At 45.9% G+C, this 21,499-nt stretch overlaps 1 protein-coding gene across 4 annotated transcripts in view; it reads right to left on the bottom strand.

The window, feature by feature from the left end:
• The window catches only part of LOC139548831 (LIM domain kinase 1-like), a 74,881-nt gene that overhangs the window by 34,317 nt on the left and 19,065 nt on the right, over nt 1–21,499 (bottom strand). The gene's annotated exons all lie outside the window — the stretch shown is intronic.

Here is a 21,499-nt window from a genome sequence, read left to right as displayed (position 1 = left end):
TAAAAATTATTACAAATATTAAGTTGAAATTAAAGCAACATTTTATTTAAAAGAAATTATCTGAAGGACTAGAAGGCCCTCAGGGTCCCCCCACTGATTAGAGGCCATCAACGAGCTAAACCACTGACATGTGTCTTACTGAAGGTAATGCAACAGATAATGCATCAGAGATCTGAAAGGGATGAAAGTTACATTTCCTTAACCACTAAGACTAAAGCAACACTCCCACATACATTAAGTGTTAGACCAAAGTGAGATCACAGATCAGACCCAGTCACAGTGTTGGGTTTGAAACAACACAGATGTGATGACAGACACCTACACATGTCAATGCTGTCCAAACAACACACACTGTAACAACATGGTTGTTTATCCAGTGGCTTTTGATCCACACAACTAGTTTCACACACACACACACACACACACACACACACACACAGGGGAATGCCAAGGTAAACATTACATCACCATTATAATGTCTACTACGGTTGAAAAGTGATTTTATACATTCCAATAACATTTGATTTAGAATAAAACATCTCAGATATATAACCACATGTATAAACCGTGTGGTTCAAGCCCTGAATGCTGACTGGCTGACAGCCGTAGTATATAAGACCGTATACCACGGGTATGACAAAGCATTTATTTTTACTGTTCTAATTACGTTGGTAACCAATTTATAATATTAATAAGGCACCTCAGGGGTTTGTGGTATATGGCCAATATACTACGGCTAAGGGCTGTATTCCAGGCCCTTAGCCATTGTTTATTGGCCATATACCACACCCCCTCGGGCCTTACTGATTAATTATATCATAGACATAAGGGGCTATCTGCATGTGGAGATCTTAAGGAATGGACCTACCGCTGTCAGTAACAGTACATTAAGAGAACTGATAGTGAGATATCTCTCGCAGGGAGAGAAGAGGAGAGAACAGGACAGAGCTGAATGGGTAGTGATGTCAGGCAGATAGAGATCATTGACTGATAGACAGGGTGAGTACTGAGGAGTGAAGGGGAGAGGAGAGGAGATGACAACACAGACGACAACACAGTCACTAATCACAGAGACACACACACCAGAGGAGGCTGATGTTAGGAACTATAGGCGGACGGTATCAAATACATAAAACACTCCGTTCCATTGATTCCATTCAGGTCATTACTAAGAGCCCATCCTCCTATAGCTCCTCCCATCAGACTCCTCTGACAAACAGACACACACACTTCCATCAGCCTTCCTGGTCCCTTGTCTCCTCTGGCCTTCCTCTGCCAAACAGCCAGGGATCAATAGGAACAGACCTGGGGGAGTCAGGGGGACTGTTGGTCATCAATCCCCATCTGCTGCCCCTCTGCTGGGCTACAGTACATCCAGACCAGAGGCCTAGGAGGGGAAAGGAGATGGGACAGTGGGGTAAGGGTGTGGGGTGTAATGTTAACAGATGAATCTTAGGGGCCTGGGGACTGTGGGGAGAGAGGCCTAGGGAGAGTGAAATGGGAACGGGACCAGAAGGGGAGTGGGGATGAGGGCATTGGGGTAAGGTAGAGGATGATGGGGGGAAAGTGAGTGGAACAGATAGAGCAGGCACTGGAGTGGACAGATAATTTCCCATGGGTTTCTGCGGTTATCATCAGTCTTCTTTAAGTCTATCCAGGACACACATGCATGCACCCCTGCAGAAACACACACAGACACTCAATTTACAAACACTGACATGTACACACTGAATTGAACACACAGTGAACATGTGAGTGTAACGGTCAAAGACAGAGCTCCCACTACTAGACCCTGATCCTGCTGCATGCAGTATGCTGAGCATGTGGTGTGACGATAGGAGGCAGAAATGGGTCAAGGGTAGCCAGAGGACAATCACAGCCACACTACTCTACCTAGTCAGCAGTCCCGTCTTCCAGCTGCACCTCCCCCTCTCTACTGCAGAGTCCCTGCAGCCTCCTGCAGAGTCAAAGTCATACCTGGGCCTTCTCTACACACACAGGCATATCAGTACACAAAGGGCTTCAATGCTATCGAGCTAAATCCAAGCTGGTCACTTTATCAGGGAAGGGCATGTAGCGCTGAACTGTACTGTAGCATAACTGTAGCAGAACACCATATGAATATGTTACCCACAGTAGCAGGCAATAGTAGTAGGATTACATGCGAGTAAAAGTGTGAGTGTATGTGTTTGTGGGATACCCTTTGGATTTGTGCCTGTATGTGCACACGTCAATGCCTGTGTGTGTGTGTGTGTGTGTGTGTGCGCATGCGTGCGTGTTTGCATTACAGGGGGCACATAAGAGGATTAACTGTTTGAAAGACCCAGAGAGAGACTCTCTAACCCATTGTACCAAATACCCCGCTGGATGACTAAGAGCTTGCCCTGAGTTCAGTACAACTACTTCTTATACACCAAGGGCGCAACTGTGGTTTTAGAAGTGGGGGGGACATACACTACATGACCAAAAGTATGGACATCTCATTCCAAAATCATGGGCATTAATATGGAGTTGGTCCCCCCTTTGCTGTAACAGTGCATTCGAAAAGTATTCAGACCCCTTGACTTTTTTCACATTTTGTTACATTACAACCTTATTTTGAAATTGATAAGGAAAACATTTTTCAAATCAATCAACACACAATACCCCATAATGACAAGGCAAAAACAGGTTTTTAGAAATTTTTGCAAATGTATAATAATTAAATACATGAAATATGACATTTACATAAGTATTCAGACCCTTTAATGTGGGACCTTATATAGACAGGTGTTTGCCTTTCCAAATCATGTCCAATCAATGGAATTTACCACAGGTGGACTCCAATCAAGTTGTAGAAACATCTCAAGGATGATCAAGCACCTGAGCTCAATTTCGAGTCTTATACAAAAGGGTCTGAATAATTATGTAAATAAGGTATTTGTTTTTTTATTTGCAAAAATGTCAAAAAACCTGTTTTCGCTTTGTCATTAAGGAGTATTGTGTGTAGATTGCTGAGGAAAATGTTTTATTTAATACATTTTAGAATAATGCTGTAACGTAACAAAATGTAGAAAATGTCAAGGGGTCTGAATACTTCCCAAAGGCACTGTATAACAGCCTCCACTCTTCTGGTAAGGCTTTCCACTAGATGTTGGAACATTGCTGCGGGGACTTGCTTCCATTCAGCCAAGTATGTTGGCCAATTAGGTCCAGGTTGCAGTCGGCGGTCCAATTCTCTGTGCAGGCCAGTCAAGTTCTTCCATACCGATCTCGACAAACCATTTCTGTATGGACCTCGCTTTGCGCACAAGGGCATTGTCATGCTGAAACAGGAAAGGACCTTCCCTAAAATGTGGCCACAAAGTTGGAAGCACAGAATTGTCTAGAATTTCACTGTATGCTGTAGTGTCCCTTCAATGGAACTAAGGGGCTTAGCCCGAACCATGAAAAACAGCCCCAGACCATTATTCCTCATCCACCAAATTGGCACTATGCATTGGGGCAGGTAGCGTTCTCCTGGTATCGGTCAAACACAGATTCGTCCATCGGACTGCCAGATGGTGAAGCGTAATTCATCACTCCAGAGAACGCGTTTCCACTGATCCAGAGTCCAATGGCGGCGAGCTTTACACCACTCCAGCCGATGCTTGGCATTGCACATGGTGATCTTAGGCTTGTGTCCGGCTGCTCGGCCATGGTAACCCATTTCATGAAGCTTCCAACGAACAGTTCTTGTGCTGATGTTGCTTCCAGAGGCAGCTTGGAACTCAATAGTGAGTGTTGTAACTGAGGACAGATGATTCTGTGAGCTTGTGTGGCATACCACTTCGTGGCTGAGCCGTTGTTGCTTCTAGACGTTTCCACTTCACAATAACAGCACTTACAGTTAACCGGGGAAGCTCTAGCAGGCCAGACATTTGACGCACCTACTTGTTGGAAAGGTGGCATCATATGACCGTGCCATGTTGAAAGTCACTGAGCTCTTCAGTAAAGCCATTGTACTGCCAATGTTTGTCTATGGAGATTGCATGGCTGTGTGCAACGGGTGTAGCTGAAATAGCCAAATCCCCTAACTTAAAGAGGTGTTCACATACACTATATATACAAAAGTATCTACATGTTGAACATGAACAGGCTGAACTGGCCCAGTGGCCCACCATCAACCACAGAGAAAACACAATGGTAAATATAGACGTGATAACGTGAGATGAGTAATGCATAATGGCCTGTGGAGAAGACCAGAATGAGATTAAGGGCTGCATGTCAGATACACATAACCAAAATATTCAGAGACAAAATGATGATCTGAACCAAAGGAATGGTTACAGAGAAAAGTGTTCACTGGATATGATACTGATATGAACTACCAGGCAGACCTCATATCTATTCATATCAAATGGTCATGCTTTTGTCTTGCCCACGCAGCACAGGGTTAGCTAAGTGCAGGGTTCGCTGAAAGCATTGAGAGAAAGAAAAGAGATAGGATAAAAAAGAGAGGAGGGAAGACATGCTGTTGGAAGCGTACGGGTGGAGTTAAGCAGAGGAGATGAGAGAGAAAAGAAGTTTAGCTCTGCTGAAAGAGATAGAAGGAAAGGATATGTCGGGACAGGGAGAAGAGGCGCTTAAAGGACGTAGAGAAAGGACGGTAGAGGCAGGGAGATGAGCTATGCCAAAAGGATGGGATAGATGGGTTTTTACATGATGATATGAGATTTGAGTGACAGGTCCCCAGGGCTCTGTAATCAGGGTCGGTCGGTCGGTCGGTCGGTCGGTCGGTCGGTCGGTCGGTCGAGAGAGAGAGAGGCACTGAAAGGAGGGATGAGCTGAGGGAGAAGTGGAAGGATGGAAAGAGAGATGAACAGGAGGCTGACAAATGACTATTCCACAAGCAAACAGACGAGCAACTAGGAAAGATCCCAGATTCTGAGATGCCAGACACCCAGCCGCAACCACCTTGGAGAATAGAAACATCCAAAGGGGGGAGAGGTGGGTCACAAAATCTGGAGACCCCACTTTCACCCCTTTATTCCCAAATGGAATCAGCCAAAGTGCCTTGTAATAAAATGTATTAATTAATTCAATTAATTATCCTTGACCCCCCCCAGCAAAACCCATGTAATTTTAAATCACCACTCACATAGAGACAGGGAGACAGACTGGTAAAAACACTGTATTCATACAGAGACAACTGTTTGACCAAAACACCGGATTCATAGAGAAAGTGAGAAGAAAATTAACTAATCCATTCACTTCATATATACTGTATATGTTACGGCTGTCGTCTTCCTCCTCTTCCTCGGACGAGGAGAGGAGAGAAGGATCGGTGGACCAATACGCAGCGAGGTAATTAGACATAAATTATATTTATAGAAACACGAAGACGAAATACGAAAACACTTGGAAATTCCAAAATAACAAACACGACGTAGACAGACCTGAACATGGAACTTACATAACTACACGCAGAACTCACGAACAGGAACAGACTACATCAAACGAACGAACAGCCAAGACAGTCCCGTGTGGTGCACATACACAGACACGAAAGACACAGGAGACAATCACCCACAAACAAACATTGAGAACAACCTACCTTAATATGACTCTCAATCAGAGGAAATGCCAAACACCTGCCTCTAATTGAGAGCCATACCAGGCAACCCTTTAACCCAACATAGAAACACAACACATAGAAATGCCCACCCCGCTCACGCCCTGACCAATAAACACATACAAAACAAGAGAAAACAGGTCAGGAACGTGACAGTATATATATAAAAAAATAAATATATATATATATAAACACTCTGTGTAATCAACTAGTTTGCCTATTTTTTTTTGCATAGCATTGACTCTGATCACAGTGATGATAATAGATTCAGATATTATCGCATTAGACTGATGTTCGTATACTTGAATTATCTTCAAACTCCTTGTATCTTATTTACAGCCTTTTGGGGACCCTACGTGAGATTTGTCACCCCGCGGCAAAACATTTTAGTGGCCACTCTCTTGACGGTGGAGTAAATTTCCTGCAATTCTACACATTTTTCCATGGGGTGGAGAGAAAACGTAGCAATTTATGTATAATACATGAATGCAATTCTACTCATTTTTCCATGGGGTGGAGAGAAAACGTAGCAATTTATGTATAATACATGAATGCAATTCTACTCATTTTGCCATGGGGCAGAGAGGATTTTTTTCCAGTTTTACAGCTAATTTCCTGCAAATCCTGCAAATTCTCCTGGGGAGAATTTTTATCAGTTTAAAATGCCCACATGAGCTGAAAGACAATGCCCATATTTACCCATGATGTTGCACAACAATTTAAGTCAATAAGTCATAGTTTTAGTCAAAGTATGATATATTTGGGGTTGAAGTGGGAAATCCGAAGCGGTAACTTCGGAAATTTTTCGTGACAATGCTATGCGTTTTCTCTATGATATTACATGCTAATACTTTTCAATCTACATTTTTTTATCAGGGCTTGGTTTTATTTGAATGTTACCACCCACCAGCATGTCATTATTTATTAAATCAGAAACACCTGCAAAGTCCTTCTTTCATGAGTCGCAACTGAGCTGAGCAATATAATAGATGACCTTTGGCTGAACCAAACAGCTTTTCGCAGTAGACGCCTGAGCCATGGAGCAAATTAAAATAGGGGGTGCAAACTTATGTTTTTACACCTCCACTTTTTACCAGCAAATTATCATAATCCATTTTAGTCATTTAGTGGACACTCTTATCCAAAACCACCTACAGTAGTGAGAGCATACATTATCATACTTTTTTCGCACGGTTAGGCAGTACAGTTAGGCTATCCATATTACCGGAGCGTCATCTTATTCTTTTTATATCTATGGCGGATTTGTAGTTGCAATTTATGGAACATGCCAAAACTTTGGAGATAACAATAGATGGCAAAGTCAAATATACTGGTTTCCCCTATCCATCTGTGGCGAAGTTTTCCCTAAATGCTTATGACAAATCCAGCTCCAGAACCAGCCATAGCCTAGCCAGCTGGCGAATCTGTTTAATACGGTGTAGCAACAACAGATAACATTAGCTAGCTAGATAAGGTTAGCATGCTCGCTATCTACACTGACAGCTGTCAGTGCACTACTTGTTGTTATTTCTCCACTCCACCTGGAAAACGTTCCCACCCCCAATTCATGAATATATATTAGCAGCCTGCACCATTCTTTGGCGGTGGAACCTAAACGAGAATTTCTGTTATAGGACAGGAATTTCCGTTGAAATATGGCCAGCATTGCCCTTTGGTGGGGGCCTTTAAAGCTAAATTCCCCAAATTCTACACATTTTGCCATGACTAATGCCATGTTAATATCATATCTGCGTGAGAATGACTAACACAATCAATTGGGGCCCACTGGAGGTCAGGGCCCCTGGGCACATGCCCTGCGTGCCATGATTACTACAAGTTTAAATAGCTGGCTAGACTAACTACCAATCAAAAAATATATATGGCTAATTTCTAATTTCCTAGCGGACAAGGGCCCCTAAGCGACCAGCGTATGTTGCTTTTACCTGGAGCTGGCCCGCTTCTTTACCATGCAAACCACTTGACCCAGGTCAATATCTGACCAAGATCAACAGCTTCCAATGATTTTAAATGGATATCAAAGCAAAAGATTAATGAATATAATAATTGTGTTTGTTTACATTAATAAAAGTATGCCAATTTGACCTTTCACTACGGTAGGTCACTCTTTGATTTAGCTAAAGATAGAGGTATTGATCAGGAGGAGTCACACAGCATATATGTTTTACTATCCTTAAATTAATTTCCATTCAAAATCATATTTCCCCTAACCCCAACCCTAACCTTAACCATAACCCTAAACCTAACCCTAATTCTCACCCTAATAGTAACCCTAACCCTAAACATAACCCCTAAGCTTAAAAGAGAATTTGTCCTCGTGGGAAACGTCCCATAAGGGATAATTTTCTATATTTTACTTTTCCTGTGGGGACTTCTGGGGATTTCCAGTAGCCACGAGAATAGTAATACAAGCCCACCCACAAAAGTTTCAGACTGAGTAGACACACAGTGGTTTCCCCAGTTCTCCAGGGGACAGAGACATACAGCTGGACAGTTTCCCACATAGGTAGTGGTTCTAACTCCTACACCAACATGCCATCTCAGCTGTGTCTTGTGATCTATTGGTCAACCAGTACCATAGTCTCTAACTAAAAATAGCATTACTGTAAACTGTGTTTTCTGTTTCTAGGATTAATGTTACTGCAGCACTCACATCACATACAATGTGTTGATTCCACTGATAACCCCTCACATCACTGAGTTGAATGGAGTATTGCTTGAGATGACATTTTAATACAAAAATTGGCATCACAAGTCAACCGTGCAAACTATAGAATGTTCACCGTAACCTAAAAGACATAGTCTATGTAACAATCAGACTTTCTGGTGGGACTCTTCAAAATGCCAGTCTGGCCATCCTCTCTCTCTGTCTGGATGACAGAGGTCATGGCATGACGTGGGCAGAGACACCTCTGAAGGAAGTGGGTCATGTCTACAGGAAGGGCTCTCTGTACTGGGCAGGGGAGGAGAGGACAAGAGGAGAGAACCTCCAACAAGGTGTTGACCGATTTTAAGGTTGAAATATTTTTTAGGATGCAGCATTATGAAAAGCGCAAGAAATCATGTGCCACACATGTAGCCTCCCATCTCTCTCTCACACAAACACAGAATAATCTATTTTGCGTGTCCAATGATCCTTCCTCTGTCCAATTCCATACATCTAAAAGATGTCAGACATACAGTAAACCGTATGGTTAATAAATCAACATTCCACAATCCACAGTTGAACGAGCAATAAATTGCACTAAATAAATGAGACAACATGATTAATTAGTTAGCATGTCTATTGAATGCTGATGTATTTTATAAACAAATTCAAATGTGTTTTTAATCAGTTGGCTGATTAGTATCTAAAATGTAATTTGTGTCTATTTTACATCCAGTGCTTGGTAATTTGTGTCTATATTACATACAGTGCTTGCTGTTGTTGTGAGTGGGTATTGCCGGCAAGACTGCAACCCACACCAAGCATGTGACTATGAGGAAATATGACCTACAGTGAGGGAAAAAAGTATTTGATCCCCTGCTGATTTTGTACGTTTGCCCACTGACAAAGAAATGATCAGTCTATAATTTTAATGGTAGGTTTATTTGAACAGTGAGAGACAGAATATCAACAAAAAAATCCAGAAAAACGCATGTCAAAAATGTTATAAATTGATTTGCATTTTATTGAGGGAAATAAGTATTTGACCCCTTCTCAATCAAAAAGATTTCTGGCTCCCAGGTGTCTTTCATACAGGTAACGAACGGAGATTAGGAGCACACTCTTAAAGGGAGTGCTCCTAATCTCAGTTTCTTACCTATATAAAAGACACTTGTCCACAGAAGCAATCAATCAATCAGATTCCAAACTCTCCACCATGGCCAAGACCAAAGAGCTCTCCAAGGATGTCAGGGACAAGATTGTAGACCTACACAAGGCTGGAATGGGCTACAAGACCATCGCCAAGCAGCTTGGTGAGAAGGTGACAACAGTTTCTGTGATTATCCGCAAATGGAAGAAACACAAAAGAACTGTCAATCTCCCTCAGCCTGGGGCTCCATGCAAGATCTCACCTCGTGGAGTTGCAATGATCATGAGAACGGTGAGGAATCAGCCCAGAACTACACAGGAGGATCTTGTCAATGATCTCAAGGCAGCTGGGACCATAGTCATCAAGAAAACAATTGGTAACACACTATGCCGTGAAGGACTGAAATCCTGCAGCGCCCGCAAGGTCCCCCTGCTCAAGAAAGCACATATACATGCCCGTCTGAAGTTTGCCAATGAACATCTGAATGATTCAGAGGACAACTGGGTGAACGTGTTGTGGTCAGATGAGACCAAAATGGAGTTCTTTGGCATCAACCCAACTTGCCGTGTTTGGAGGAGGAGGAATGCTGCCTATGACCCCAAGAAACCATCCCCACCGTCAAACATGGAGGTGGAAACATTATGCTTTGGGGGTGTTTTTCTGCTAAAGGGACAGGACAACTTCACCGCATCAAAGGGACGATGGACGGGGCCATGTACCGTCAAATCTTGGGTGAAAACCTCCTTCCCTCAGCCAGGGTATTGAAAATGGGTCGTGGATGGGTATTCCAGCATGACAATGACCCAAAACACACGGCCAAGGCAACAAAGGAGTGGCTCAAGAAGAAGCACATTAAGGTCCTGGAGTGGCCTAGCCAGTCTCCAGACCTTAATCCCATAGAAAATCTGTGGAGGGAGCTGAAGGTTCGAGTTGCCAAACGTCAGCCTCGAAACCTTAATGACTTGAAGAAGATCTGCAAAGAGGAGTGGGACAAAATCCCTCCTGAGATGTGTGCAAACCTGGTGGCCAACTACAAGAAACGTCTGACCTCTGTGATTGCCAACAAGGGTTTTGCCACCAAGTACTAAGTCATGTTTTGCAGAGGGGTCAAATACTTATTTCCCTCATTAAAATGCAAATCAATTCATAACATTTTTGACATGCGTTTTTCTGGATTTTTTTGTTGATATTCTGTCTCTCACTGTTCAAATAAACCTACCATTAAAATTATAGACTGATCATTTCTTTGTCAGTGGGCAAACGTACAAAATCAGCAGGGGATCAAATACTTTTTTCCCTCACTGTATGTCTTATGAGAGGGGGCCGAGAAAGAGAGGGTGAGAGAAAGAGAAAGAATGAGAGAGAAAGATATACAGAGAGAGCGACAGAGTATGTAATGGAAAACAAGATGAGGACACGACAGCATCAGGGAGACCAGGGAGACACCTCTACTGTTCACATCTTGTCAACAAGCCAGTAACGTTCCCACTGGAAGGGAATACCAAGACAGGGATAGAGGGGGGAATTCCTGGCAGGGGGCCAAGTTCTACCAATCTTCTTCAGTGGAACAAAAAAAAAGTTAAATCTTTCCAACCAGACATGGAAAAGGAAATCACTTTTATTTTATGGCGTTCTTTCAGATTACAACCAGTTCTGATAATATAATTTCAACAATATTTGAGCGCTGGGAAGAGAGTAGATTCTACAGAGAGATGGTTAGGATGGATGTAAGGGTTTCCCTTCTACTAACCAGTAAAAGGATGTGTAGTGAGGTAAGGATGAGCATTATTGGAGGAGAGAGAGAGAGAGAGAGAGACACCCACACAAGGACGATAACCAACAAAATGAGACACATTCATCACAATCCCAACCAACCGCCCCCTCTCTGCACCCCCTTATTGTCATTCCGCTCTTCTTTATCATTCCTTCGTTGCCGTCTCCCTCAGACACCCTTCACCCTAGGGCAGAGCAGTTCACAGACCATGATGTCACTCCGCTTACAAAAAAAGCATGACCTAATCCGCTCGGTGGCCCCTCCCCATTGGGTGTTTTCAAATCCTCCCAGGAAATCCCATAGCCAATCAGACGCAGGCCGAAACCCCTCCCCTGCAATTGCAAGCTCAGCAAAGAGCAGGCATAAACCCTCTCAGTGCCGGGCTCAGCTATCCCTGTGTCAGCCATCCCAGCTCTCAAGAACAAAAAGATCAGGGAAAAGATAGTCTGTGCATTTTTATGCGGTGGAAAAAACACAGTGGTTGGCTGGGTTGAGTTCTAAGATGGCTGCTGAATGCCCGGTAGCTTTTGTCAATGGGGAACAGTTTTTGTTGTAGCACCGTCAGTCTATTGGTCTATTAAGCAGGGGCATTGCAGGTAACATAGCTTTGTTGAGCTGTGTGGTGGCTGTATGCTGGGGGGTATATAGTGTGGCGGCTGGGGGTGAATAGTGTAGATGGAGGCAGATTCCTTTGTGCTCGCTAAGCCCTGTGTCTGTCTGGCTTTCAGCACGGCTATCTATGCACATTCTGTCTGTCTGGGGCAGACTGGACTGGACAGGAAAAAGAGAATGGCCGGCCATTCTCCAATGTTCCACGACCACGGGCAAAACAAGACATGAGTGATGGAGACTATCAGGTGCCAACAACATTGGCCTCTGGTTCTGTCCTAGCATCAGTGAATAGTCACTGTTCAGAGGACCACAATGCATAGAAGTAAAAGTACACCTTTTTGTGTTCAGCATACAAATATGTTGAGTCCTGGATGCCGGACAATGTTGGACTGATATAACTGGTAAAGTGAATGAAAAAGTGTAGAAGTGAAATAGTGAATACATTCTATATCTATAACACTGGGATAAGGAAGGTCAAATATAATTTCTGGAAGTCTGATAAAAGGCTTGTATTACAAGGCCAAAAGTTTAAAGCTTGGGAGTGGGATTGTAATCAGAAGAAAGAACCTACATGTATAGACAGACTCCCTTTTCCTTTGTAAATGTCATCGTCTCAGATTAACAATGGAAAGTTACAGACGGTGTGCAAAAATACTTTATTAAACAGAACTGTGTGTTCTTGGTTCTGGAGACAGAACAGAGACACAGTGTCAGTCAGTGATCTCAGTCTAAAAACAGAGTGGGGGGGATAAACCTGGCAGCACTTGATGACATGAGAACAATTTTCTCAATAATCTCTAAATCCACAAACCAGATGAATTCCTGAAGTCGATCATTTTATAAGGAGCTTTCGAGCAAGCTAGCACTTTTTTTTTATTTAACCTTTGTTTAACAAGGCAAGTCAGTTAAGAACAAATTCTTATTTACAATGATGGCCTACCAAAAGGCAAAAGACCTCCTGCGAGGACGGAGGCCGGGATTAAAATAAATAAATAAATAACATAAATATAGGACAAAACACACATCACGACAAGAGAGACAACACAACACTACATAAAGAGAGACCTAAGACAACAACATAGCAAGGAAGCAACACATGACAACACAGCATGGTAGCAACACAACATGGTAGCAGCACAAAACATGGTACAAACATTATTGGGCACAGACAACAGCATAAAGGCAAGAAGGTAGAGACAACAATACATCACGCAAAGCAGCCACAACTGTCAGTAAAAGTGTCCATGATTGAGTCTTTGAATTAAGAGATTGAGATAAAACTGTCCAGTTTGAGTGTTGCAGCTCGTTCCAGTCGCTAGCTGCAGCGAACTGAAAAGACGAGCGACTCAGGGATGTGTGTGCTTTGGGGACCTTTAACAGAATGTGACTGGCAGAATGGATGTTGTATGTGTAGGATGAAGGCTGCAGTAGGTATCTCAGATAGGGGTGAGTAAGGCCTAAGAGGGGTTAATAAATAAGCATCAACCAGTGGGTCTTGCAACGGGTATACAGAGATTACCAGTTTACAGAGGAGTATAGAGTGCAGTGATGTGTCCTATAAGGAGCATTGGTGGCAAATCTGATGGCCGAATGGTAAAGAACATCTAGCCGCTCGAGAGCACCCTTACCTGCTGATCTATAAATGATGTCTCTGTAATCTAGCATGGGTAGGATGGTCATCTGAATCAGGATTAGTTTGGCAGCTGGGGTGAAAGAGGAGCGATTACGATAGAGGAAACAAAGTCTAGATTTAACTTTAGCCTGCAGCTTTGATATGTGCTGAGAGAAGGACAGTGTCCTTCTAGCCATACTCCCAAGTACTTGTATGAGATGACTACCTCAAACTCTAAACCCTCAGAGGTAGTAATAACACCTGTGGGGAGAGGGGCATTCTTCTTACCAAACCACATGATCTTTCTTTTGGAGGTGTTCAGAACAATATTAAGGGTAGAGAAAGCTTGTTGGACACTAAGAAAGCTTTGTTGTAGAGCATTTAACACAAAATCCAGGGAGGGGCCAGCTGAGTATAAGACTATCATCTGCATATAAATGGAAGAGAGAGCTTCCTACTGCCTACTGCCTGTTGTTGATGTAAACTGAGAAGAGTGTGGGGCCTAGGATTGAGCCTTGGGGTACTCCCTTGGTGACAGGCAGTGGCTGACAGATTTTCTGACTTTATACACTGCACTCTTTGAGAGAGGTAGTTAGCAAACCAGGCCAAAGACCCCTCAGAGACACCAATATTCCTTAGCCGGCCCACAAGAATGGAATGGTCTACCGTATCAAAAGCTTTGGCCAAGTCAATAAAAATAGCAGCACAACATTGCTTAGAATCAAGGGTAATGGTGACATCACTGAGGACCTTTAAGGTTGCAGTGACACATCCATAACCTGAGCGGAAACCAGATTGCATACCAGAGAGAATACTATAGACATCAAGAAAGCCAGTCAGTTGATTATTGACAAGTTTTATCAACACTTTTGATAAACACGACAAAATAGAAATAGGCCTATAACAGTTAGGATCAACTTGATCTCCCCCTTTAAATAAAGGACGAACTGTGGTGGCCTTCCAAGCAATGGGAACCTCCCCAGAAAGGAGAGACAGGCTAAAAAGTTTGGAGATAGGCTTGGCGATGATACGGGCAGCAACCTTAAAGAAGAAAGGGTCTAAACCAGGGGTGTCAAACTCATTTCGCATCGTGGGCCACATACGGCCTAGGGAGATGTCAAGTGGGCCGGACCATTAAAATTATACCATACTCTGCTATAAATAACCAAAATATCATGTCTTTCCTTTGTTTTGGTGTAAAGAAGCACAAGAACATTAGGAAAATATTGAAATTTAATGAACTATCCTTTTACAAAACATTTCATGAAACACCTCATATTTCCTTAGACAAATGTGCAATTTACTTTTATCATTCACAAATATGCATTGCAACTGATCCCACTGATTGTACAAAGGCACAAAACTTTAAAACTTATCTACTTTTCTCCGTTTGGATAACGACATTTTGGCTAATGAGGGTGTAGCGGAGAGGTAGAGACCAAGGTATTAACAACGTCGTAACAAGCAGCAGATGGCGCATTGATACCGTCTGCTGTTTTCAGTCTGTCTCAGTGATGCGGCTTGTCTTCTACTCTGATGGAAAGAGTGCGCCCCTTAGCGGATAATCCATGAATTGCAGCGAATTAAAAATATTAATTCCATGTCTTTTATGCATTTTTTCCACTTTCAAATTATCCTGCGGGCCTGATCGAACCTCCTTGGGGGCCGGTTCCGGCCCGCGGGCCGTATGTTTGACACCCCTGGTCTAAACTATCTGACCCAGATGTTTTTGGGGGGTCAAGTTTCAGGAGCTCCTCTAGCACATCATACTCAGTGACTACCTGCAGGGAGAAACTTTGTAGCGGGGCAGGGGAAAAAGAGTGAGAAGCATCGGGGATAGTCGCATTAGAAGGGGTGGGAGATGAGGAAATGTTCGACGGGCAAGGAGGCATGGCTAAGTCAAATAGGAATCCTGACTTAATGAAGTGGTGATTAAAGAGCTCAGCCATGTGCTTCTTGTCAGTAACAACCACATCATCAACTTTAAGGGACATGGGCAGCTGTGAGGAGGAGGGTTTATTCTCCAGGTCTTTAACCGTTTTCCAGAACTTCTTGGGGTTAGACCCACAGAGAGAGAACTTTAAAGTAACTAACTTTGGCCTTCCCGGATAGCCTGAGTGCACTTATTTCTCAGGCTGAGCCAGTCAGTCTGAGTATGAGTGTGCCGAGCATTTCGCCAAATGCAATTCTTGAGGTGGAGTAACTCTGCAAGACCACAGTCAAACCAGGGGCTGAACCTGTTTTTTATTCTCATTTTCCTTATGGGGGCATGTTTGTTAACAATACCAAAAAAGAAGGTCAAAGCATCTTTGACAGAGGGGATCAAGCTGATTCTATACCATTTTAGAAAGGCCTGTCATGAAGGAAGGCTTGCTCATGAAAGTTTTTTAGCAAGCGTCTATGACAAATCAGGACAGGTTGTTTCACTGAGCAGCCATAGCCATAACCAGAGCCCTAAGAATAGCCAGCTGCAACTGCCAAAGCTAGCCATTGGCCCTCTAGATAAGAACTGTGGGGAAATCTAGGCCTAGGTTAGGAGATAAGCCCAAAGCTTACCAAAGAATTAATTTGAAATTTGCTCTGGACTAATATAATATATTCGGGTGAGCAAAGCCAGAGAAAGGAAACAGACAGTGTCTCTGACCCCTACAAGCTCCTCAAGGAAACTAGATAAATGGATGACATAGAGTAATAGCAGAGGAGGAGGAGGAGAGAAAGAGTGATTGAATGATGGAGGAGGAGGTTGAAGAGAGAAAAGAACATGGTGATAGAGTGATGGATGAAGAGAAGGAGAGGAAAGAGGGGAAGGAGGGAGGAGAAAAGAGAAGCACCCAGTGTCCACCCTTTAAGAGTAATTTCCCTTCCTCCTTTACTCAACATCTGTCTAACAAATCTCCACATCCGTCCTCGACAGCCTTTCATTTGTACACAGCCTGTTCCTCCTGCTGCTCTACAGAGATGAAACACAGAGATTAAATACAGAGATGAAAAACAGAGCAGACCGGTGAGCCAGGGGAGTCAGGCAGATTTAATCCTGTCAGGAGGATGTGATGTTTAATTTCTTCAGCCTCTCTGATGATGACATTGGTCGTCTTTGTATAAACCAGGTTACTGTCTGCCCACACACCTGCTGTATGTGTGATCTCCTCTCCTCCGCTACACTTTCACTTATCCTCTCTTCTCCTCTGCGCTCACCTCTCCTCCACTCCTCACCACTCTTCTCCTCCCCTACCCTCCACTCCACCCATCCCTCTTCTCTTCTCCTCCCCTACCCTCCACTCCACCCATCCCTCTTCTCTTCTCCTCCCCTACCCTCCACTCCACCCATCCCTCTTCTCTTCTCCTCCCCTACCCTCCACTCCACCCATCCCTCTTCTCTTCTCCTCCCCTACCCTCCACTCCACCCATCCCTCTTCTCTTCTCCTCCCCTACCCTCCACTCCACTCATCCCTCTTCTCTTCTCCTCCCCTACCCTCCACTCCACCCATCCCTCTTCTCTTCTCCTCCCCTACCCTCCACTCCACCCATCCCTCTTCTCTTCTCCTCCCCTACCCTCCACTCCACCCATCCCTCTTCTCTTCTCCTCCCCTACCCTCCACTCCACCCATCCCTCTTCTCTTCTCCTCCCCTACCCTCCACTCCACCCATCCCTCTTCTCTTCTCCTCCCCTACCCTCCACTCCACTCATCCCTCTTCTCTTCTCCTCCCCTACCCTCCACTCCACCCATCCCTCTTCTCTTCTCCTCCCCTACCCTCCACTCCACCCATCCCTCTTCTCTTCTCCTCCCCTACCCTCCACTCCACCCATCCCTCTTCTCTTCTCCTCCCCTACCCTCCACTCCACCCATCCCTCTTCTCTTCTCCTCCCCTACCCTCCACTCCACCCATCCCTCTTCTCTTCTCCTCCCCTACCCTCCACTCCACCCATCCCTCTTCTCTTCTCCCTCCCCTACCCTCCACTCCACCCATCCCTCTTCTCTTCTCCTCCCCTACCCTCCACTCCACCCATCTCATCCCTCTTCTCTTCTCCTCCCCTACCCTCCACTCCACCCATCCCTCTTCTCTTCTCCTCCCCTACCCTCCACTCCACCCATCCCTCTTCTCTTCTCCTCCCCTACCCTCCACTCCACCCATCCCTCTTCTCTTCTCCTCCCCTACCCTCCACTCCACCCATCCCTCTTCTCTTCTCCTCCCCTACCCTCCACTCCACCCATCTCATCCCTCTTCTCTTCTCCTCCCCTACCCTCCACTCCACCCATCCCTCTTCTCTTCTCCTCCCCTACCCTCCACTCCACCCATCCCTCTTCTCTTCTCCTCCCCTACCCTCCACTCCACCCATCCCTCTTCTCTTCTCCTCCCCTACCCTCCACTCCACCCATCCCTCTTCTCTTCTCCTCCCCTACCCTCCACTCCACCCATCCCTCTTCTCTTCTCCTCTCCTACCCTCCACTCCACCCATCCCTCTTCTCTTCTCCTCCCCTACCCTCCACTCCACCCATCCCTCTTCTCTTCTCCTCCCCTACCCTCCACTCCACCCATCCCTCTTCTCTTCTCCTCCCCTACCCTCCACTCCACCCATCCCTCTTCTCTTCTCCTCCCCTACCCTCCACTCCACCCATCCCTCTTCTCTTCTCCTCCCCTACCCTCCACTCCACCCATCCCTCTTCTCTTCTCCTCCCCTACCCTCCACTCCACCCATCCCTCTTCTCTTCTCCTCCCCTACCCTCCACTCCACCCATCCCTCTTCTCTTCTCCTCTCCTACCCTCCACTCCACCCATCCCTCTTCTCTTCTCCTCCCCTACCCTCCACTCCACCCATCCCTCTTCTCTTCTCCTCCCCTACCCTCCACTCCACCCATCCCTCTTCTCTTCTCCTCCCCTACCCTCCACTCCACCCATCCCTCTTCTCTTCTCCTCTCCTACCCTCCACTCCACCCATCCCTCTTCTCTTCTCCTCCCCTACCCTCCACTCCACCCATCCCTCTTCTCTTCTCCTCCCCTACCCTCCACTCCACCCATCCCTCTTCTCTTCTCCTCTCCTACCCTCCACTCCACCCATCCCTCTTCTCTTCTCCTCCCCTACCCTCCACTCCACCCATCCCTCTTCTCTTCTCCTCCCCTACCCTCCACTCCACCCATCCCTCTTCTCTTCTCCTCCCCTACCCTCCACTCCACCCATCCCTCTTCTCTTCTCCTCCCCTACCCTCCACTCCACCCATCCCTCTTCTCTTCTCCTCCCCTACCCTCCACTCCACCCATCCCTCTTCTCTTCTCCTCTCCTACCCTCCACTCCACCCATCCCTCTTCTCTTCTCTTCTCCTCCCCTACCCTCCACTCCACCCATCCCTCTTCTCTTCTCCTCCCCTACCCTCCACTCCACCCATCCCTCTTCTCTTCTCCTCTCCTACCCTCCACTCCACCCATCCCTCTTCTCTTCTCCTCCCCTACCCTCCACTCCACCCATCCCTCTTCTCTTCTCCTCCCCTACCCTCCACTCCACCCATCCCTCTTCTCTTCTCCTCTCCTACCCTCCACTCCACCCATCCCTCTTCTCTTCTCCTCCCCTACCCTCCACTCCACCCATCCCTCTTCTCTTCTCCTCTCCTACCCTCCACTCCACCCATCCCTCTTCTCTTCTCCTCCCCTACCCTCCACTCCACCCATCCCTCTTCTCTTCTCCTCCCCTACCCTCCACTCCACCCATCCCTCTTCTCTTCTCCTCCCCTACCCTCCACTCCACCCATCCCTCTTCTCTTCTCCTCCCCTACCCTCCACTCCACCCATCCCTCTTCTCTTCTCCTCCCCTACCCTCCACTCCACCCATCCCTCTTCTCTTCTCCTCTCCTACCCTCCACTCCACCCATCCCTCTTCTCTTCTCCTCCCCTACCCTCCACTCCACCCATCCCTCTTCTCTTCTCCTCTCCTACCCTCCACTCCACCCATCCCTCTTCTCTTCTCCTCTCCTACCCTCCACTCCACCCATCCCTCTTCTCTTCTCCTCTCCTACCCTCCACTCCACCCATCCCTCTTCTCTTCTCCTCTCCTACCCTCCACTCCACCCATCCCTCTTCTCTTCTCCTCTCCTACCCTCCACTCCACCCATCCCTCTTCTCTTCTCCTCTCCTACCCTCCACTCCACCCATCCCTCTTCTCTTCTCCTCTCCTACCCTCCACTCCACCCATCCCTCTTCTCTTCTCCTCTCCTACCCTCCACTCCACCCATCCCTCTTCTCTTCTCCTCCCCTACCCTCCACTCCACCCATCCCTCTTCTCTTCTCCTCCCCTACCCTCCACTCCACCCATCCCTCTTCTCTTCTCCTCTCCTACCCTCCACTCCACCCATCCCTCTTCTCTCCTCCTCTCCTACCCTCCACTCCACCCATCCCTCTTCTCCTCTCCTCCCCTACCCTCCACTCCACCCATCCCTCTTCTCCTCTCCTCCCCTACCCTCCACTCCACCCATCCCTCTTCTCTTCTCCTCTCCTACCCTCCACTCCACCCATCCCTCTTCTCCTCTCCTCCCCTACCCTCCACTCCACCCATCCCTCTTCTCCTCTCCTCCCCTACCCTCCACTCCACCCCATCCCTCTTCTCTTCTCCTCTCCTACCCTCCACTCCACCCATCCCTCTTCTCTTCTCCTCTCCTACCCTCCACTCCACCCATCCCTCTTCTCTTCTCCTCTCCTACCCTCCACTCCACCCATCCCTCTTCTCTTCTCCTCTCCTACCCTCCACTCCACCCATCCCTCTTCTCTTCTCCTCTCCTCCCCTCCACTCCACCCATCCCTCTTCTCTTCTCCTCTCCTCCCCTCCACTCCACCCATCCCTCTTCTCTTCTCCTCTCCTACCCTCCACTCCACCCATCCCTCTTCTCTTCTCCTCTCCTACCCTCCACTCCACCCATCCCTCTTCTCTTCTCCTCTCCTACCCTCCACTCCACCCATCCCTCTTCTCTTCTCCTCTCCTCCCGCAACCATTTTAAGATGGCTAACAACACATCCATTACTTCCTGCCTGGTGTTGACTATCACTGAAACAATACCACATTCAGTTACATCTAAAGTAGACACCTTACATAAAGTATAGTTTCATAACCTTACAATATCAATGTTACACAGAAACTTTTAGAAAGGGATTTATTGTACTGTACATGGAGGTGTACATTTTATGATCTGATCAGGTTTCAGCTCCTATTCTGAGTATTCATGTCTACTTCAAAAGGAATGCACCTGTTGTATCAGAGTGTATGATGTGATTTAAATGAGGAAGCTCCTGCACACAGCTTGCAAATGCTCACCATTATGAACATTCCAACCACACCTAATTTAGCCTACCTCAATAACACATTAAAGGAAAACTCCACAAAAAAACAATATTTTGGTTTCATTAGCCATTGTTGATATAGTCCCAAATGTTTTGCATGTCAGCAATCAAGTTTTCAAGATACGTAACTTTCAAAATACAGAACTCTGTCCTGTATTATTCATTTTGCATCATATGATGAGAAAGTGACAAGAGTATTTAAACAACATGTGTGAAGTCTGCTTTATGTAAAAAAATAACTCAGAAGCTACAGTTCACCATAGTATTCGCCAAAAGCCATGGAAGACACTCATTCACAGCTTTGTGATTATCGGACCCGCTATTTATAAATTGTGAACAATTTCCCCTAAGAGGGTCTGGCTGTCGTTGGATAACATGCTTATCTGACAACTCACACAAGGCAGGCACACACATACACGCAAACATACAGAGAGGAAAGCTGGAGTCAGTGAACACAGACGGAGCACTGTATCACAGCGACACTGAAAGCTTCTCTACATCCCTCATCTAGTTTATTCATACTGTGGAGTACTCTCTGTACACTGCACCCAGGCTACATAGAGCCTGACACACTGCAAACAGAGCAGTCACATAGCAGAGAGGCTGGGAAATCATGGTTAGGGTGGACAGGGAGTTATGATCAAAGTCAGACATGGGGAGTTAGAGAGACACAGGCAGAGTGAGGGAGAGTCAGTACTGTGACAGCCTGAATACAGTCAACATGTGTACTAGACTCGACAATGTACACTTCTGCACACTGGGTGAGGGGT

Source organism: Salvelinus alpinus, chromosome 22 (assembly GCF_045679555.1).
Source record: "Salvelinus alpinus chromosome 22, SLU_Salpinus.1, whole genome shotgun sequence".
In the NCBI taxonomy this organism is placed as follows: domain Eukaryota; kingdom Metazoa; phylum Chordata; class Actinopteri; order Salmoniformes; family Salmonidae; genus Salvelinus; species Salvelinus alpinus.
Note: the sequence above shows the minus strand (reverse complement) of the source record. Positions and strands in the feature narration are given on the sequence as shown.